Raw genomic sequence first — 5,777 nt, 5'->3', positions numbered from 1 at the left:
TGTCCATACACAAAATGAGAAATGATCAGTCACAGGTGCGATGATTTCAGACAAGCTTTAATTTGATAATACAACAAAGAGAAAGATCAATTGTGTTATCTTTAATGGGGTTTTCCACCAGACTAGATCATTCTTTTTCAATAAAAACATTCTTTTGTACTTTGAAGTTATATGTTAGTGCAATGGATTTCTGAAAGATTCAATCTTTTCATTAAAACAAATTAAATCAGAGACAGTATCTAACCGTGAATGGCCAGCATTCTACATACTGTAAAAAAACAAATAACTCCAGGGAGTTTAAGATACCATAGATAAGAATACACGTATATTTAGTTTAGGGTAAATGCGTAATGGCTCCATTGCTGTAGATCTTACACGTACACAGATATCTTCAACTGTCATATCTAATTATTATAGAACATTCCAGAGGAGGAAGAAGACCATCCTTGTGTTCCATAATAAACACAGGGTATATGTGGAATTCAAGTTAGTGCTCCGGAGATATCAGAAAACATCCCTAATCGCTATTTGTGATTTCATCCACCTGGCAAGGAATGTTCACCTGTTCATGATTTCATACCTAGGTATTAATGCGGCCCTTCACTCCTATTTTGCACTGTAATCATTATTATTCCTTCCCCCTTTCAGGAAATCCCACATCATTTTTTTTTAAGGGGAAATACCATTTCTGGGGAGTGCAGCCCAGTTTTTCACCTTCCTTGCCTAGGCAAGAATGATATGCCCTTCCCTGCCAGAAGCCTCCTGGGATACACAAGCCAAGCATTCTTAGTATCTTTGGGGATATATACATCCCAGAGGGCAGCTGCTAGGAGCCGGAAAAGAGAGATGACTCCTGATGATGTCAGCATAGAAGATGGAGGTTCAGGAGTTGAGCTGCCACCTTCAGTGGACTACAACAGCGTTAGAGATTCTGTATATAACCCTACAGAATAGATGCACAGGCCATATGTGTTTATCTACTGTATCTCTGCAAACAGGAAACAGGAACTTTATTCAGAGGAAAGACAGAGTTTACCATAGACGCAGCTGCAAACTAAAAAAAACCCTGCCATCTCCTGAAGCAGTTGTTATTCAAAATTACATGAACACTGTATTCCAACACCCCCACTCAACAACTACCCCTTATGTTAGTCCCATTTCGGATCTGTTTTGTAAACCTGTTTCTTGTAAGCGGTTTTGTCAAGACATCTGTCATCATATTATTAGTTTCACAATTACATTTTGTTCAACCCGATCATGAATGTAATGATGCCTGATGTTAAAATGCTTTGTTCTTGCATTGATCTCCTCATTAATGGCAAGTTTGATACATCCTTGATTGTCCTCATAAGATTGTAGGCTGGAACATTGGCTCTCTAAGATCTTCAAGCAAATAACATAACCACACAGCTTCATAACTGGCATAGGCAGTAGCAATATATTATGCCTCTGTAGACGCTACTGAGGTCTGCTTCTTGGTGAACCAGGATATAGGACTGTTTTCCTAATCTGAACAAGTAACCACTTGAGTGATTTGCGAGTGCTTTGGTCACCTGCCCAATCAGAGTCCACATATCCTACGAGGTTCAAATCACCAACTGCAGGCAGCTTCAGACTTAAATCCTTCATTTATTAGAGATATCTCATGACTCTCTTGATTGATGTCCAGTCTTTTTGACGTGGTTCACCCATGCATCTACAAAGAAGTGACATGGCAGCTGCAATGTCTGGATTTGTAGAGGTTGCAATATTTAGCAATGCCCCCACTGCTTATCTGTACTGATATTTAGTAGGAAGAAGTTTCTCATCCCATTCTGTTTTTAGGTATACTATGGCCATGAGAGTACTTGCTTCTTTGGCTTCAGTCATGCCAAAATTCTGCAGCACTGCCTCAATTTTGGATTTCTGATTGAACAGGAAGCTGCCATTGTCTTTACGCTGCATGTTAATTCCTAGGTAATATATCCCCAAAATCTTTAGTCTCAAAATGCTGGGTAAGCATTGCAGTCAACTTTGCAACTTCCTCATCCTTTTTGTGAGCAACAATCAAGTCATCCACACAGGGTAAAGATAGAGTAATAACATAACATATATTCAGAATCTACACATTTTGAGCATACACATGGGTCAACTCTGCTTCGTATGAATCCTTCGTCTAGCAAGACCTTGTTTATTTTTAAATTCCATGCTTGAGCTGATTGCTTGAGTCTGTAAAGAGATTTCTACAACTTGCACACAAGATGTTCTCCATGTTTTTCATGTATCCTTCTGGCTGTGTCATATATATTTCCTCTTCAATATCATCATTAAGAAAGGCTGTTGTGGTATCATGGTGCTTCACAACCAATTTAGAGAAGCCGCCACTGTTAACAGTATTCTGAAAGTACTTTGTTTTGTAACTGGACCAAAAGTAGCATCGTAATCCTACCATTTTGCCACTAACCGTGCTTGGTACCTACAGACCTTGCCTTCAGAGTCGCATTTAGGCGTTAAAAATCCATTTACAGCTGGTTGCACGCTTACCATAAGGAAGATATGAAAGTGTCCATGTCTGCAGTTCTCTAACAGATGTCATCTCTTTATCAGCAGCTCTGGTTGTTTCTCATGGGTTGAAACTTTTTGCATTTCATCCCATGAATCTGGCTCTGATCTTAATGCTATGTGAGCAACGTAGAATAGACTTTTAACTTGGATCCCTGTACAGCTTCTGGTGGATTTCCTGATTGAAGCCTCCTGTAGCCTGGTTTCTTCTATTTCTGTGTCACTTTGTTGCTTATCTTCATGTGACAATGATGTGGAATTTCCCTCAGTTTGAAGCATTTATATTAGTTCATGAAATTTTGAACATACTGAAGCTTCATCGACAATTACACTTGTTTTTGTCTTGGTATAGAATTCTGTATCCTTTTGAGGTTCATTGAGCACCACAAGTAAAAGTCTGCATGAACATCCCATTTTGTATGTTTTACTTTTCGGATTTGCATGTAGGATTTGCTTCCAAATTTTTTTAGATGGTTCAAATTTAGGGCTTTTCCATTCCACAGTTCATATTGAGTGTTCTCAGTTGATTTTCCTGGTTGTCGATTCTGGAGATATATAAATGCCTCCCCCCAATATCTGGTTTCCATATCTGCATCAAACAGCATGGTTCTTCCACTCTCACATAGTATGATTTTAGTCTTTCTGCAAGCCCATGTTGTTCTGGGTTGTATGGTACAGTAGTTTGAAATATTATGCCATGCTTTCTCTGTGTTATCACCTGTATATTCAGTTCCATTGTCTGTGCTCATTACACTTGGCAATTTGCCAAATTTGTTGCTTATGTGAGCCAAATACTGTTGAAGGTTCTCTGATACTTCACTTTTGTTGTGCAATGCATATAGTTTAGTATTATATACCTGGAATAATCATCTATAAAAATAAGGAAATACCGTATATACTCGAGTATAAGCCGAGTTTTTCAGCACATTTTTTGTGCTGAAAAACGACCCCCTCGGCTTATACTCGAGTCAACTCGACCCCGGGTGTGGGCGGGATGACATGCCGTCCCTGTCATCTGGACACACCCCCGGGATCAATCCTCGCCGGTGATTGGCCGCCGGAGCTCAGGAGAGGCACACAGGCGCCCAATCACCGGCGAGGAGGTGGAGCTTGGAGAGGAGGAGCCGAGCGGCACCGCGAAGATCGAGCGAGTGAAGAGGAGGAGAGCGGCCGGAGAAGGAAGACATCTGACCGGTAAGTGTGTACCATGGGAGAGGGAGGGAGCGAGCGAGCCCAGGCTGGAGCAGGGGTCAGCAAGGTAAGTATCATTGGTGTCAGTGGGAGGAATAGTGCCCAATCATTGGTGTCACTAATACCAACGATGGGGAACTATTCCTCCCCCCACTGACACCAACGATGGGGCACTATTCCTCCCCCCACTGACACCAACGATGGAGCACTATTCCTCCCCCCACTGACACCAACGATGGGGCACTATTCCTCCCCCCACTGACACCAACGATGGGGCACTATTCCTCCCCCCACTGACACCAACGATGGGGCACTATTCCTCCCCCCACTGACACCAACGATGGGGCTATATTCCTCCCCCCACTGACACCAACGATGGGGCACTATTCCTCCCCCCACTGACACCAACGATGGGGCACTATTCCTCCCCCCACTGACACCAACGATGGGGCACTATTCCTCCCCCCACTGACACCAACGATGGGGCACTATTCCTCCCCCCACTGACACCAACGATGGGGCACTATTCCTCCCCCCACTGACACCAACGATGGGGCACTATTCCTCCCCCCACTGACACCACCGGCTTATACTCGAGTCAATAGGTTTTCCCAGTTTTTTGTGGTAAAATTAGGTACCTCGGCTTATATTCGGGTCGGCTTATACTCGAGTATATACGGTACCTCTTCTTTCCTGGAGTCAACTTTTCCATTAGACCGCAAAGATCTAAATGAATTCAGAAGTCCAAAGGTTTTTTAGTTCTGCTGTTACTCCGCTTGAGAAAGGCTTTCTTGTCATTTTTCATTTCATACAGCTGGTGCATTTCATTGTTTGATCATATGGACTAATATACATACCACTTGCATAGTCATTCTCAGTTAATTTCTTTATGTTGGGACTTCTGTGCCTAAGTCGTTTGTGCCATGTGTGAATGCAGTTTGAATGTTTTTACTCCTTGGCTGTATTAACCACCTCATTGCAATTCAGCTGATACAGTTCATTTGTAATTTTAGCCTTTGCAGGGACATCCATGACAATTTCACAGGTATCTTTCTGGTGACACTCTGGGAAATATTACAGTAAAGAAAACAGTCTCCTATTCCTTCTGATTCCATTATTTGCCCATTAGCTGTGGTGATTTGTTTTCTGTTTTACTCCGGTAAAGGTGAATAAAGAAATTTCTGTCATTTGTCATGTGACTCGTAGCTCCTGAATCAACGCACCATGCTTGCAAAGATGAGGTGCAACTTTTGGATTGATAAACATATTCATTATCTGAAGAAAGATCAGTTTCTTTCGTCACACTTTTGCCTACAAAACGCTTGTGCCTACAAAACAACCCCCACTCTGCTTTTAGTATCTCATTGTAATGGCACCAATATTGCTGTCCTTTTAACAGAGTGAATGTAACTTTAAACCTGTACAGCATAAGTGTCAGCTTGCTGTCACCACGTTAAAAGGACAATATGTGTGGTATTACAATGACTGTTAGTCTGGGTTCACACTAGCAACACTCTAAAAGTAATCTGCTGTAGATCGCTTTTTAGAGTGCAGTTAAGCAGCCAAGGTCAAGCATTCAGGAGGCAATCCTGCCACATCCTGAATGCCTGTGTGTTTTTTTTTTTGCCAGTTTATAATGGGGATAATGTGCTGCAACTGAAAGCCAAGAGTTTTTGTTCACAGATGCAGTGCAGCCCTATGGACTTAAATGAAAAAGCTATGCCGCCTGTCAACTCAGCATGCCGTGTTAAATTTGCTGCTGCATGTGAGCAAGTGAGGCGGGGTGGAGGGGGCCTCTTCATAGCTGGAATAAGGGCACCATGTTGTTGGGTTAACACAGGGAGGGCAGCCCCCTGGGGTTCTTCTCGGCTACGCTGTATCCATCAATGCCCGGGACAAGGCAGAGGTTACTTTCAGGGATAACTCAACTTTAAGGCGGACCTCCGACTTAGAGATGGCTGGACACTGTGTACACTTGAATAGTAACCTGAACTCCAGTTAACTCTCTTGTCCCCATGGCAATGTACACCTTCAGTGAAACTTGC

The 5,777-nt window shown here is 42.5% G+C and overlaps 1 pseudogene; it reads right to left on the bottom strand.

Annotated features, from left to right (window-relative positions):
• Nucleotides 1-1,235: 1,235 nt before the first annotated feature.
• Nucleotides 1,236-1,869, bottom strand: LOC149469720 (uncharacterized; annotated as a pseudogene).
• Nucleotides 1,870-5,777: the final 3,908 nt, after the last annotated feature.

This window comes from Staurois parvus, unplaced genomic scaffold (assembly GCF_062004578.1).
Source record: "Staurois parvus isolate SC_StPar_1 unplaced genomic scaffold, SC_StPar_1.0 ptg000061l, whole genome shotgun sequence".
NCBI classification, from domain to species: domain Eukaryota; kingdom Metazoa; phylum Chordata; class Amphibia; order Anura; family Ranidae; genus Staurois; species Staurois parvus.
This window is presented reverse-complemented; position numbering and strand designations above follow the sequence as displayed.